Source organism: Emydura macquarii, unplaced genomic scaffold (genome assembly GCF_026122565.2).
Source record: "Emydura macquarii macquarii isolate MOO-44397 ecotype Brisbane River unplaced genomic scaffold, CSIRO-AGI_Emac_v2 contig_3506, whole genome shotgun sequence".
NCBI lineage: Eukaryota > Metazoa > Chordata > Testudines > Chelidae > Emydura > Emydura macquarii.
Window position 1 is genome coordinate 9,296,006 of NW_027133643.1, and position 15,739 is coordinate 9,311,744.

The following is a 15,739-nucleotide window of genomic DNA, read 5'->3' on the forward strand; positions in this document are numbered from 1 at the left end:
AAACGTGTCCTGACATATATCATTTTAGCAAAACCAGGAAAAAAAATATACCCATAGACTCTTATTGAACATTTTCCCCTTGCAGTGCACTGGGGGCAGAGCCAGTTTGCTGGGGACAAATCACAGCTCTGCCAGTAAAATCAGCCTTTGGATGGTCACTTCAATGTGCAACCTTACAGCGAACATAGGCCTTGCTGTGGGGTGCACAAAGTGGCTCTGCTGGAACAATGAAGAAGAAAGAAAGAAGGGGCTACACAGGATGTTCCCTGCTAATCGGCATAGGCTGCCCTAATTAAGCACAGTGATGTCACAAGTCAATGGCGGCACAGCTAGTGCCATTGCTCTCTGCCGAAACAAGGGATGAAAGGCTGCCTGGTCAGAGAGGAAAACCATGATCCACAGAGTTAGAGACCAAGGAGCTGTGATTCTCAGACTCCTTCTTTGCCTTTTCAGACCCTACTTCTTGCCCACTCCATACCCCCAATGTTCTTGCAGATCTAGGGGTAATGAATGCACAACCTCCATGACTCTAATGAATAGAACGACCATATTTCCCAAAGGAAAATGGGACATTCTGTGGGGCTAGCTCTCCTCCCATGCGGGGCTGGCCCGAGGCACTCACCCGAGTCCCCCATTCTCCACACAGGTCTGGCCTGAGCCCCCAAAGAGTATACAAGACAAGTATAAGACAAGAAAACAGATGGATACATATGGATAGGGAGTAAAGGAAACAATGAGAAAACTGTTTGTAAGCTCTGTAGGGTAGGGATGGTCTTTTTTTGTTACTTGCCTAATCATCTGGAACAATGAGGCTCTGATCCAATGATTTGAGGGTACAAATAAAAGTAATAATAATAATTAAGCAAAAAAAGCTAAATTTTTAAAATGGTAACATAATGAAGAACAATGTACAGATGCTAATCAGGGGAGTGGAAATTACACCCTCAGAAACCCAATAAATGGCTTCTGACTCTACTGATAATAATATTTTACATACTTCTCATCTAGAAGGATCTCAAAATTTTGCAAACTCTGTATACAAGTTTAATTTCCCCTGTCAATGAAATGTAGCCATCTCACAGAAGTGAAGAATAATTTAAATGAAACTACAAGGGAAATTTATTTAGGTGAGATATAAAGAGCCCAGTTACAAGTTGGCCAGGATATTAGGGCTAAGATCCTTGCACCTACTCTTGCAAAAATTATTAGACCACCTTTAATGACCACAGATGCCTGGTGTTAGTTGTATGACTCATGAAGGATTATAGCTATTTTTTCATTTGTCTTACCGAAGTGCCTTGGAGCCTTAGTTACGGTAAGGACCCCCATTGTGCGAGGTGCTGTACAGATGCAGAACAAAAGATGGTCCCTGCCCCAAAGAGTATACAATCGAAGTATAACACAAGAAAACAGATGGATACACATGGATAGGGAGTAAAGAAACAATGAGAAAATATTCGTCATCATGTAAAGCGGTGGTATCAGTGCACCAGTGGTCTAACTGTTGTCAAGTTCTTGAAGGCATCATGGCAAAGGAGATTTTAAGGGGGGTTTTGAAGGAGGATAATGAAATAGGTTTGTGGATACTTATGCGGAACTTCCTCCCAAACATGAGGGGCAGCATGGGAGACAGCTCAAAGGTGCTTGTTTAAAAATGTAACAAGTGGGCAATGGAGGCTGACATCCTGGGTCATTAAGAGGCAGGAGTTGACATTTTACTGTGAATGAGAGATGATAAATAGGCTGCAGACAGGTCATGAAGGGCCTTGAAAATTAACACAAACAATTTGTTTGATGTGCTAGAGAAGGGGTGAGAGCCAATGGAGGGATGCAAAAAGAAAGGTGACATGGTCAAAGCACAGGCTAGGAACATGATCTTTGCAGCAACATCCTGACTGGATACGAGTGGGATCAGATAGCATTTGATATGTTGAAGAATTGGTTCAGTTCTTATTCAAAAGAAAGATTGCTAATCACTGAGTCATCATCTCAACTTCCTCCAATACCTTAGGGTTTCCTTTCCAAGTACTGACAAAATCCATCCCTTCTTAATCTGTTTGATGGAATGAGATTGGGATTTTCATAGACCCATAGAAATGCAGAGCTGAAAAGGGCCTCAAAGTCATCAAGTCCAGCCTTCTGCGCTGGGGCAGGATCAAATAAACCTAGACCATCCTGGATAGATGTATTTTCAACCCATTTTTTAAAACTTCCAATGATGGGGATTCTTCAACCTTCCTTGGAAGCCTATTCCAGGGCTTAACTACCCTTATATTTAGGGTAGATATTAGGAAAACCTTTCTAAATCTCCCTTGCTGCGGATTAAGCTCATCACTTAACTTCAATGGACATAGAGAACAATTGATCACCATCCTCTTTACAGCAGCCCTTGATATATTTGAAGACTATCAGGTTCCTCCCTCAGTCTTCTTTTCTCAAGACTAAACACGCCCAGTTTTTTTAACCTTTCCTCATAGGTCAATTTTCTGTAAACCTTTTATCATTTTGTTGTGCTCCACTGGACTCTCTCCAATTTTTCCACATCTTTCTTAAAGTGTGGTGCCCAGAATTGGACACACTACTCCAGCTGAGGCCTCTCTAGTGAGACAAGTACAGTGAGACAATTACCCCCTGTGTCTTACATATGACATTCCTGTTAATACACGCCAGCATGTTATTAGCCTTTTTTGTGGCTGCATCACATTGTTGACTCATATTCAATTTGTGCTCCACTATAATATAATGTATGAGAAATTGCAAAGGGAAAACATTCTGACTCAGGTTTACAAAAGTGACTAGTGATTTTGGGTGTCCAATCTGAGTCACCCATCCTCTGAAAATCAATCCCCTTTAAGGTATCTCAGGCTATGTCTTCACTGACGGCGGCAAATTCGCCGCTGTCAGATCGACTTCTCTGGATCGACTGAGCAGTCGGTGAAGACCCACTCAGTCAATCCAGAAATCGACGTATTAAGACCACCTTCTCAAGTGGCGTAGTGCTGCGTGGACGGGAACGCGGTTCTTGTCGGCGCAGTGCAGTGAAGACGGCGCGCAGAACAGAAGCAGAGAAGTCGACGGGAGTTACGCAAGTTTTCTGCGTAGCTTACATAACTCTGGTCAACTGCCGCTGAATCTCTGAGGTAAGTGAAGACAAGCCCTTAGATTGAGCACCAAAGGCACTAATTACTTGCCCTTAATAAGTAGAGACAATAGAGTCCTGGTCCATGGCTAGGGTGTCTAGCAACTATGGTAACACAAATGGTAAATAAAATAATAAAATGTATCTACAGTCCAACACCTATTTATGTCACACATAGAAAGGGAAGTCCTTTTTAGTAAATATAGCATGTTCTGGCATTCAAAGAGTTAATCTGCTGCCATCTAGTGGACTGCGAATAACTCACAAGATGCCTTTATGACTGCCCTATGGATAGCAGTTTGTGTAGTAAGGAATGACTTTTAAAGTTCTTAATAAATTGAATACTCTGTAAAATTGTCCATGTTACACATTTTTAATAATTTTCTAGATGATAAAGGTTTTTATCCAGAGTGTCAACTGAAATTACATTACTTTATAACCGCTCTTTCCCCCCCAAGGATACTTCTTACGTAATGTAGTAAGTGCATGCTGTTCCAACAGCTTTCAGGGCAAACAAGAGCTTTCGTATTGAAATATAGAAAGGCAACATGATTAATTAGTTTCTCATTATTTTTATTTTATTGTATATTGCTAGGGATTTATTTTGTAAAGAAATGAACAGAAGAAGAGGACCACTTCCAAAGCTTACCCACTTGGTCAGTTTGAGTATGTAAGCTCTAGAAACTTTTATTACAAAAATACTTCTGAGAAGTACAGTCTGTCCTGTAGTTGCTGCACTGCAATGCCTAGCAACCTGATCTCAGAGGACAGTCATGTGAACAATTGAACTGTTTGTTTGCTCCATGCTGAACTATTTGTCACTGGACATTTTGTCTCAAAAGCTTTAATATTTAATTAGATCTCGCCTTGCGTTCTGTTATTATAGTTTTGCAGCTATCGCTGCTCGCCCCAAATGTTGCAGTTTATTTTCCTGCAGTGCAGGGGCAGGCTGTCGGGGGAATGAATTGTGTTCTGCGGCAGATGTGACTCTTTTTATTTCAATTGATTTTCAGTTAATAACTTTTAACCTCCTGAACCAATGAGTCTGCTGCATGGTTTATGCATCAAGGAACAGAGCTGCTCTATGGCAGGATGGAAAGTACAGCTGTTGCATGTGTACGGAGCAAATTGCTCCATGGTAACTGCTGAAGAACTAATCGGAGATGTGGAAAAATATTCCAAAACCCTCCCTACCTTCTAGAAATATACCATTACTACCAACAAAGGCTTTTTCTGTGTCCAGTAGCTATGGAGATTTATAACTCACTAAAATTCTCTGGGGAACAAAGGATGGGGAGCTTGAACAACACCTCATCTATCCACATGGCCGATATTTATATAAAGAAGCAAGCAGTAACAACATTAACAGCAGTACTCATTTGCCTTCATTCTCCAAGTCCAAATCCTATAGACTTCTAGCCTTCACTTTGCTCAATAAAGGATTTAAGATGATTTGCCATGACTTTTTTTTAAATAGATTGCCCAAAATCTTCTAAGGCACAATGTACCAGACACATCCCTGTCCCAAAGGTGTTCCAGTCTAGCTTGTAGACACATAAAACAACAGAAGAAGGTAACAAACAAAGGGTGGGGTGAAGTGGCAAGTTACAACAACAAGATAGTGTGGTTAAATCTAGCTTAGGTGCTTAAATGTCAGAGAACATTCAAACTTTAATTTTCACAGGAGTCTCCTTCCCAAGTTACAACTGGGGACTGAGGCACAGAGAAGTTAACCCCCTTATGTGATGTGAACCCCCTTATTCCAAGTCCGAGGCTAGTGCCAGAACTGTTGGACCATCCTTTCTCTGCTCAGTTACACCTGGATGGCTCTGGGTTTGAGAGTTGTTTTCTTTTTCAACACAATTCTTGAAGGCAGCACAGGAAAACTGAGTTTTTAGGAAGGATTTGAATGGTGCGGGTGGTTGCTTAGCAGCCTGTCTGTAACTCCATCCCACTCACGGCTTTTTGGTAGCAGGTTCTCTCCCAGATTGCTTAGTGGTTACTGGTGAATTGCGTGCACACAGATGCAATACCTTTTGTGGGAAATCACATTGTCTTAGTGGATAGTCACTGGCACTGCAGGTTCATGATGCAAGATTTCCAGGTTGCTTGTGAAACTGTGGCTTACTGCCATAAAATAACACATGACATCATCCAACAGTTTTTTGAATTTTTTTTGGAGAAGAGTCCAATTTTCTTGGAGAGATTTAGCAGCCAGCAATGGGTAGACTTCCCCCCCAGCTGAGGAGGACCAGGGAAGATAGAAAGATCTGGATTTCATTCGGAGCTAATTGTGGAAGTGGAGTATCAGGGTTGAAATCATGTGGGCTGGGGAATGTTATCTGATACAAATAAACAAAACAAAACAGGACAGCACCATGATTCATGTATACAGCCACAATAAATGATTAAAAGGCAATGGACCAAGGCATGAAAACATCCAAAACATGTATTGGCTGATAGCATGCAAGGGTAGGGAGCAGGAGGTCATGATGCCCACTCTCCATTGCCAACCCAGGTTGCATCGCTGCACGTCAGGGTATTAGAGGACCAAAAGTCCATTAATCCACTATAGACCATGTCCTCTAATCTTCCTCAGGACTGGGCCAGGCAGTTGCCAACTCATCACCTAGCTCTCTATTCAATTATTCCTGAACAATCCCCAGCCCCACAAAATAACTCTCTGAGTCTAGAACTGCTGCCCTCAACAGGGCTCTGATGGTTGAAAGGTGCTATAACTCGGTGCTGCTGGGTGTCATGTACCCTCAAAGTCTTGGCTTCTGGTGGGCAGGTTGCAGTGGTGCCAACGCTCATGACTTTATCATGAGTCTCATGGCACTTGATGTCCTTCTGAAAATTCCAGTTTCTGGATTCATGTGATGATGTGAAACTCCTAGCTTTCACTTGAAGGAAAAAGTAAGTTTTTAGCCCTTACGCTTTCAGAGAAAAGCTTGAAAACAGACCCAAGTGCACTCTGAAGGCTCAGAACCCAAAAGCCAAAGAACAAGACAGCAAAATTTATTATGTTTCAAAACTGCATGAGTTTTAAGCCAATCCCAATTTTCTGAGGCCTAACTCATGAGTGTGGCATTGTACTTGCCCAGCATAACAATAAGAAGAACCATCCTCTGCTAATAAAAAACCAGCCACAGAACCTTTATTGTCCACACAGAGATTTTTTTTTTTTTTTTTTAAACAGGCTCTGCTGAAAGACCCCTATGAAGGAAAGCATAAGTCTGCTCCTTAGCAGGGAAAAAAAGACAGTAATGCACAACACAAAGAAAGCTGAGGAATTTAATACCTATTTTGCTTGAGTCTTCACTCAAAGCTTTAATTGTGACTGGATGCGTAACACAATATTAACAAGGGGGAAGGAGCACAAGCCGGAACAGAAAAGAACAGATTAAAGAATATTTAGATAAAAATTAGATGTATTCATGCAGGGCACTTAAGGAACATGAAGCAATCTTGACCCATTAGTGGTTCAAGAATTCATGGAGGACAGGTGAGGTCCTAGAAGACTGGAGAAGTGTAAACATAGCATCTAGCGAACAAAGAGGACATGAGGAATTTGGAACCAGTCAGTCTAGCTTCAATACCTGGAAAGCTACTGGACCAAATTATTATACAATCAAATTGTAATCACCTAGTGGATAATAGAGTGACAAGGAAGAGCAGAATTGATTTGTCAAGAACAAATCATGTCAAACCAACCTCATTTCCTTCTTTGACAGGGTTACTGGCCTAGTGGGTTGACAGGAAGCAGTAGATGTGATTTATCTTGAGTAAAGCTTTTGACACTGTGCTACATGATATTCTCATAAGCAAATGAGGGAAATGTGGTCTAAAAGAAATTACTATAATGTAGGCACACAACTAGTTGAAAAAACATACTTAGAAAGTAGTTATCAATGGTTTCCTGTCAAATTGAGAGGACATATCTAGTGGGGTTCTGCAGAACTTGGTCATTACTCTGGTACTAGTCAATATTTTCATTAATGACTTGTATAAAGGAATGGTGAGCATGCTTATAAAATTTGTAGATGACACCAAACTGGGAAGGGTTGCCAGCACTTTGGAGGACAGGATTAGAATTTAAAAAGACCTTCATAACTGGAGAATTGGTCTGAAATAAATAAGGTGAAATTCAACAAAGAAGTGGAAGGTGTACTTCTCTTAGGAAGGAAAAATCAAATGCACAAATACAAAATGTGGAATAACTGGCTAAGCAGTAACACTGCAGAAAGGGATCTGGGTGTCATAGCGGATCACAAATTGAATATGAGCCAGCAATGAATTCAGTTGCAAAAAAGACTAATATCCTGGGCTATATTAACAGGAGTGTCATATGCAAGATACAGGAGGTAATTGTCCCACTCTCCTCTGGTAAGGCCTCAGCAGGGGTATTGTCTCATTTTAGGTACTACACTTTAAGAAGGATGTGGACACACTGGAAAGAGTCCAGAGGAGAGCAACAAAAAGGTCCTACATTTTCTAAAAGGTTAAGAAAAACCTGATTTATGAGGAAAGATTACAAAAATGGTGTATATTTAGTCTTGAGAAAAGAAAAGGAACCTGATATCAGTTTTCAAATATGACAAGGGATGTTAAAAAGAGGATGGTGATCAACTGTCCTCCATGTCCACTGAAGGTAGGACAATAAGTAATGCTATTCATCTGCAGCAAGGGAGATTTAGGTTAGCTATTAGGAAAATCTTTCTGACTGGAAGGATAGTTAAGTACTGGAACAGGTTACCAAGGGAGGCTGTGGAATCCCAATCATTGGAGGCTTTTAAGAACACGTTAGACAAACACCAGTCAGGGCTAGTTTAGGTATATTTGGTCATGCCTCAGCAAGGGGGGATGGACTACATAACCTTTTGAGGTCCCTTCTAGCCTTACATTTCTAAGACTCTATAGTTTATTATAGAGGAAACTAACTTAGAGATTTGAACCTGTAGGTCCAAGGTGCCTAAACCTCAGATTAGAAATGAATGATCATAAAGTGATGACTCCAAGATGATATAAAACCAGAAATACTTTGGGCAAACTATTTCTTCTTGCTGATGTTCTCCCTGGAACTAGCCCGAAAAGAAACTCGCTTGTCTGTATTTGTGCTCAGTCTGTGGGGGAATCAAAGCAGTTCTCACAAGGATATCACTTTATAAAGATGTCAAATTTACAAATATAGCAGAGTCTGGCTTCACGTTTAATTGGCTAACACTTTTATATATCTCGTTCTTAAAGAAAGGCCTTTAAAATACAATTTGGACAAGTAACTTGTGTAGGGCTGGAATCCTGGGTAGTCTCAGAGCAACTTTAGTGACAAAAGCAGCACAACTTGTAATATGACCTATGTGTACACTTAGATTTATGGTGTAGTCATTACTCTAATAGCACGTAATGAGAATGCCAAAATTCTTTTTCCAACTATTTTTATTTAAGGAAAAAGCTGTTACGTCACAATCTTACACCTCCTCTAATTGGATAAGCATTTCCTTTGTCCTTGAAGCAACAAAGTAGAATGTGTACCCAGGAGCTGGAGAATGAGAAAGCCTTTGCATTTGGCAGTCCTGAATTAAAACACTCAGTGCATGTGCTATCATTTTTTGAATTCTGATCAGCACCCCCTCCTCCGATTCAAATACACAATTCTAAATGTCAAGCTAGGGCCATTTAAAAAAAAAATCCTTTGGAACAGTGCATAGAACATCAGTAACCTGCATACAGCAAAACACAGGCCGGGATCCAGCAAAGCTCTTAAGCGTAGTAGTTTACTGAAGTCAATGAAATCACTAAAGTATGTGCTTAACTTTAGCATGTGCGTGGCTGGATTGGGGGGCCTAAGTCTATTTCTAGGAAGAGACAAACAAAGTGAGTGCTCAATACACACACAACACTTCTGCCAATTTATTTTTTAGAGTACCACCAAAACTACACTGGATGTCACAGAGTTTCTGTATTTAGAAGATTCTTCATTGTGTCAAAGATTTAATGGAAAGGCTATGATGCTCAGCCTTCAGAATGTCAATGCATTAAAATGGAGCATTGCAGAGAATGTTAACATTCCAGATGATAATGAAGCCAAACATAAAGCTGTCCGGTTTTTAATAACACGTGAAAAATGTATTATTTCACAGCTATGAGGTTGAGAAAAAGATGAGACATACATGAGCATTGGCTACTGTGTCTTACAGGTACTGATGTACTGCATTAGCAGCCACCCTTTGGACTCTGGTGCATAGTTAGGACTTGTTCTCCTTTCCCATTACATCCATTTGTATACTTACTCCAAAGACCCAGGGTTTTTTTGTTTTTGAAATGCAGATATTTATACCCTGGACAATGTTTCCCACCACACTTCTTGATTAAAATTAACACTTTCCCTTGTTATAACCCGCTTAAACTTCACATTTTCTGCATATATTTCAGCCTGGCAAAAGATCATAATCTTTCTTCACAAATGCAAATCTTAGCATAGTTATTAATGCCTTTGTTATCTCCAGAGTAGTTTAATACAATGAGCTCTACTGAAGATCACTTGGAAACTTCAGGTGGGGGTTTACCTGCTTACTAAATGGCATTTCTGATAATAAGAATAACAATATTTTGCCATAGTTTCATTTACAGGTACAACTGAAGCTGCTGGTTTCAATTTAGGAGGTCCTAAATGGTTTGTATCTTCACTACTTACAGACCCTGCCCCTCTCCATGTCTGATCAACACAACTGTGATCAGCTGAAGCACTTAGATTAATAGCCTGCAATTTTAAGTGGAAGGGAAACTGGGGGCAAGCTGTTAATTGGAATGAGTCTTCTATGCTGAAATTCACTCCCCAAGTTGGTTAGATAGGGCGCATGTGTATTGACTCTGTTGCTACGTAGCATGGATCACCATTTACACAGGCTTTTCCCTGCAGTGCAAAGGTCTTAAGGTTTTTGAATGACAGAAGAGTCTCCTTGTTTTCATGATGGGGATTTGGAGTCAATCAACTGGCTTTGAGTCAGGAGGTTAATTGTTTAATTTGTTGTGTAATTATGTATTAGAGTTCAGCATGCATTTAGGTTTCAATTGGCATATTTTATACATTTTCTCATAACCTATAATTCAACACTGCCATTGTTTCACCGCCTGTCAAAAGTAACCACACTCCAGTAGTTTACTCTTTAAAGAGATTTCTTTACCATTTAACTTTGTTACAGTAGGCACAGCCCGGACACTGTTAGAGTGACAAGGACTATTTCCTTAATTACTGTACATTGATAATAACATTTACTCTGGCAGCTCCAGTGCTATTCAATCAAGCGAGATTCAATACAAAAAAAAGCTGATTTGCCAAAAAAGAGATTAGCATAAGTGCCTACAGTCACATTCTATTTTTGAAGTTAAAGCTACTCTGTCTGTAAGCATTTCTTAGTGGAACTTTATGAAGAAAGATAAAATGAATTAGTCCCATCTGAGATATTTGGGGAAAATTGCACTGAATCTCAGTTTTTAGACTAATTGCATTTTTAAAGAAAAATAATCCAAACAAATACTGTAAAATAAAGAATGGCTCAAGTCTGGGTTTAAAAGAGCTAAGTAACTTAAGATGATAAATACACCTTTTCTATGTGGACATGAATATTTGTTGATTGTTGTGAATTCTGCACTTCCCAATTTTGTATTGCTGCACTTAGTCATCTTCTGATCCTTAGTGGTGACTAAAGCTGTTGCTTTTTAGAATTAAATACCTTTATTTACAGATCTCATACAAGACAGAAATGCAGATTTCAGCATTATGTACATTTGGAAGCAGAAGGTTAAGCAGGAAATTAAAATATAATGGTGAACTAAAATGAGATCAAGGCTTAAAGCCAAATTGCAATGGGTTAAGAGAGAGAGATGGTAAGTGGACATTAATCACCATACAGGCATAATCAGGTTTTAAGCAGTCTTGGGGAAAACACCAAGACTCACTCACACAGGGTCTGATCCTACCAACATTTATGCATGTGAATAACTTTACTCATGGGAGTAGTCCCACTAATATTAAAAATGTTTAAAAAGATCCAGCCCATATTCTGCCTAAACTAAAGGGGCAGCCAGACAATTATTTTGTCCTAAAGGGATTTGAGATCATGAGTAGTTGTAACCTCACTCAAATAGTCACCCTACACAAAATAACATGTATGTGACCAGGGAGCATAAAGATCCATTTTTCCATGTTCTATCCCTTGCCACAGTCTATTACTGTGACATCAAGATCACAGACAATCAGTTATTGCCAAAGATGTGCCTGTTAAAACCATGGAGCCAGTGCCTTCTCATGGGACTGAGCGCACTGTCTTAGTGACACATTTAGCAATCACAAAGCCAGGCTTAGAACACTAATCCATGTCTACTCTTATTTTCAGCACTTGCACATGAACTTAAACTACTACTAAAATAAAAATTCCAAGTGGAAAGCACATATCCATAGATATACAATTCATTGTGACAAGGTAGTTTTATTAGATGCTTGGAAATACTAAAATGCTTCACCATTTAGCTCCACTCCCTCAAATACAAAACCATATGATCCCCAAACTCCAGCCCATAGCAAGTTTAACATCCTCTTTGGACTTGTCTCAAACAGTAGTAAAAAAGATCCAACAGCTAGTTTAAGTGCAAGATGATCTAGCCTTGCTTAGGGGGAGGTGAGGGAAGAAGAGGTGGGAAATGGGGCAGATATCCATCCATTGTTTATCTTTTCAAGGAGTAGCAAAATGAAAAATTCTACAAACCCTTAATTCTGATTGTAGAAGCGGGACAGTGATGTAACTGTTCTCAGGGAACAATATTCTTATTTTGTAGAAGGCGGTGAGCCAAGATACTTAAGCTCTAGAGAACCTTTAACACAGGAAGCTATTTATCATAACAAGCTTGGTTGATACTGCTCCCATATTGAACCAATTAGATTAGCCTATTTCGTCATACTTCATAACCTGGGATGATGGGTTTCCAAGCATGGTACAGTGCAGTAATTGAATTTTGATCAAACACACATGGCTCATAACCCTGTATGTGAAACTTTCAGAACAGTTCACAGCTTTTAAATATCCAGTCAACATGTTGCCAAAAGTACAGGATGTACTTGATGGAAGTGGGAGAGAGTGTGCTGTAACTTGGTACAGCTGTACAACAAACATTTTTAATTCTGATTCTGTTCCTACTTTTGCAAAGGAGCTGGGAGGAAGACTAAATGTCCAATCAGTTACTTTTCATCCCAGCCCCCATTCCTCCCAGACCCACGCTTACATTACCACAAGCTTTTAAATTCAAGACACTGTATTTGATACCAGGAATTGTGTCTATTAGCATCATGTTCACGCTCGCTCAGTTAAAATAACTGAAAAGTGGTGCACATCATCCCGTTAATAGGACTACATTGCATGAGACCATGAAATGACAGCCCTAAAAGATAAAGATTTGTCCTTTCCCTGGCTTTTGCTGTTCCCAGTGCAATCCATACAGTGGGGTAGTCTTGCTCTCTTCAGACTATGCAGGGACAGTCAGTCACAGACGTTGGCATCAGTCAGGTCCTTAGCAGACAGTGGCTTCCCGTTACATGTTCTCAGTACGTCTTCCACACAGTAAATGCAAGGGATGTGAAAGAGGACGCTAAAGAGAACAGAAAATATTAACCATTTCATTCCCTGCTTCATCCACCAACTTAGGTGCAAGATGTGTACCATAAAACATGTCCAAAGCATTCTGAATCTGAACAGCAAAATAAACATTGTGTTTTTGTTCTTGTTAAAATAATATGTCTGATAAATACAAGTTAAAGCTGCCATCTAGCCCACAGCTATCCTAAGTATGCCAGCGCTTTATAGAGTAGTGGTTCCCCAACCTACATGTATCAGTAATAGCACACCTTTGCCAACCTCCTTTTTAGATGTGTGCACTCTACCCTGCAAGGTAGCTGGGGCTACTTCAACCCCCATCTCATGAATCCTGTACAACTGAAAGGAATATACTACTGATTCAGCTGAGAGCTTCGTTTAAAAAAAAGATTGGGAACTTCCAGTTTCACTTTATAGATTATCTGCCTCAGCGCCTTCTTACACCCTTATTTTGGACACAGCTGGGTAAGAGAGAAAGAGTTACAGGTTCCAAGGGGAAAAATGGGGCTTTCCAGATTTAACCAAAATGTGGACCCCACTTGGGCTTGCCTTTGGGTAAGGACCAGGTACAGTGACAAAGTACAACCACCATGTTAAGTCTACTAAACTTAGAACAGAGTCCAGGGGGAAAATGGCTAACTAAAGGTGTAGCAGAAAAGAGGAGACAAAAAATGAACTTAGTGTGCCACATGTCAAAACTGGGTCCAAGTTTCAGCTCAAGGCAAGGTTAAAAAAACAGGTCTGTTAGAATCCTCTTAAAGAGAGGATTTATACAGTAATTACAGTAATGGAAACTGATCTTTGTCATTCTTATACCAGCTACAGACCCACTGTCATATGCATCTTCAGAGGCTGTTAGCTACTTTTCATGCAGATCGAAGCGCACCGTGATCTTGAGGACAGTTCAAACCTACAGAGGCAGAACTATCAACACAGAGCATGGGCATGTCCAAGATCTAATTAGGCTCAGGAGCTGAAGATCAGAAATCCTAGAAGAAGCTGAGAGTATGCTATTTTTTTCTTTTAAGAATGAGAGATGCTGTGCACTACATTTTAACTTCTTGCTGTTCATGGGATTTGTGAAAACAGGTTTTTCTTTCACAGTGGGTAAACAGGTATAGAATGCATTTGTTTTTATCTTTCCATTTCCTTTCCTGTTTCAGCCTAAGGTCCATGGAGTCAACACAATGGTAACAGCATCCTGTTCTGGCAGGAATTCACCATACATTCACTATCCGGTTAAGCTCCATTGTGTAAGAAAGGACAGGAGTGCTAAGTCCTTTCCTGTGTAGTAAAGAGCAGCTTCAGCAGACCTAGGAACTCAGCTATAGGGTTTGGCTCCACCTACAGGAAGCAGGCGGCAAAAAGAAAAATTATGGTCTCAAGCTTCTGCTGTACCTTATTCCTAGGTTGACCAGATATCCCCATTTTATATGGACAGTCCTGATATTGGGTTTTTTTCTTATATAGACATCTATTGCCCCCCCACCTCCCATCCCAATTTTTCACACTTGCTATCTGGTTACCCTACTTATTCCTCAGGTCTAGAACCTGCATGCAGTCAAGCTTGTTGCAATCATCTAGCCCAGTCCCAGTTCTTCTCACCGCATTCATACAAAGGACTCCCTGACTGGATGCCAGGTCATCTCTAAATACTGATTAATACAGTTCTGAAGAAGTCCAACTTCTCCAGGTCTTTCAGAAATTGTGGAAGGAGGTCCACAAGAGACAGGTATTTTTGGTAGTTGACACATGATTGACTAGGTTTAAGGTAGCGCATAGATAGAAATATGCTTTAAAGTGGCAAAAATACTGGTACAACTGTGCTTGAAACCTTAGAGACCATTTTGGTCTTCTAATACCTGGTTAAACATTTGGAGAACATTACAAAGACAACAATGTTGACTTAGTTTGTAGGACTAGAAAGGACCACAGTGTAACAAAGACTGACTTTGGGATGGGGTAGAGAGAACAGCAGCAGGTCTTGATTAAAACCTGATCTAACAAAGTACTAGAGCACATGCTTAAAATTAAGCACTTGCTTTGATGGAACGGGGCCTTTGTTATTACCTCTGTGGTTAACTGCCTCCTTCAACTGCTGGTTAAAAAGAATATATCTAGTACACTAGAACCTCAGAGTTATGAACACCAGAGTTATGAACTGACCTGTCAACCACACACCTCATTTGGAACCGGAAGTACATAATCAGGAAGCAGCAGAGACCAAAAAAAGAAAAAGAAAGAAAAAGGCAAATATAGTACAAAGTACTGTATTAAAATAAACTACAAAAAAAAATAAAGGGAAAGTTTAAAAAAAAAGATTTGACAAGATAAGGAAACTTTCTGTGCTTATTTAATTTAAATTAAGATGGTTAAAAGCAGCATTTTTCTTAAGCATAATAAAGTTTCAAAGCTTTAAGTCAATGTTAAATTATAAGCTTTTGAAAGAACCGTAACATTTTGTTCAGTTACAAACATTTCAGAGTTACAAATAGCCTCCATTCCCAAGGTGTTCGTAACTCTGAAGTTCTACTGTGTATAACTGCTGATTAAGATACATGCCCTTAGTGAGAGAAAATAAATTGTGTAAAAAGCCTAAATCCACAGGTGCATAGAAATATATGATGGTCCTTTACAACAATGAAGAGTGTAATAACTCATAATTACCGGACTATACACATAAATCTAAGGTTAAAGAAGAACTGTATTATAGCATATTAGAGAAATATAATCTAATCATGTAATTAATGACAGTCACAATATATGCCTATGTGACAGCAGAAACATAAGGTTGCTTGTACAACCTTACCTTTTGCATTTCCCCAACTAAGTGCTTAAGCAGCCAACTGTAATGTTCTTAACATGCATTTTGTGTATGGAATAGTGATAGAAATTGCAGAGAAGGCAACAGGAAGGGCAGTCGATTCAGAAATGGGCTAAATGAAACTAAAAA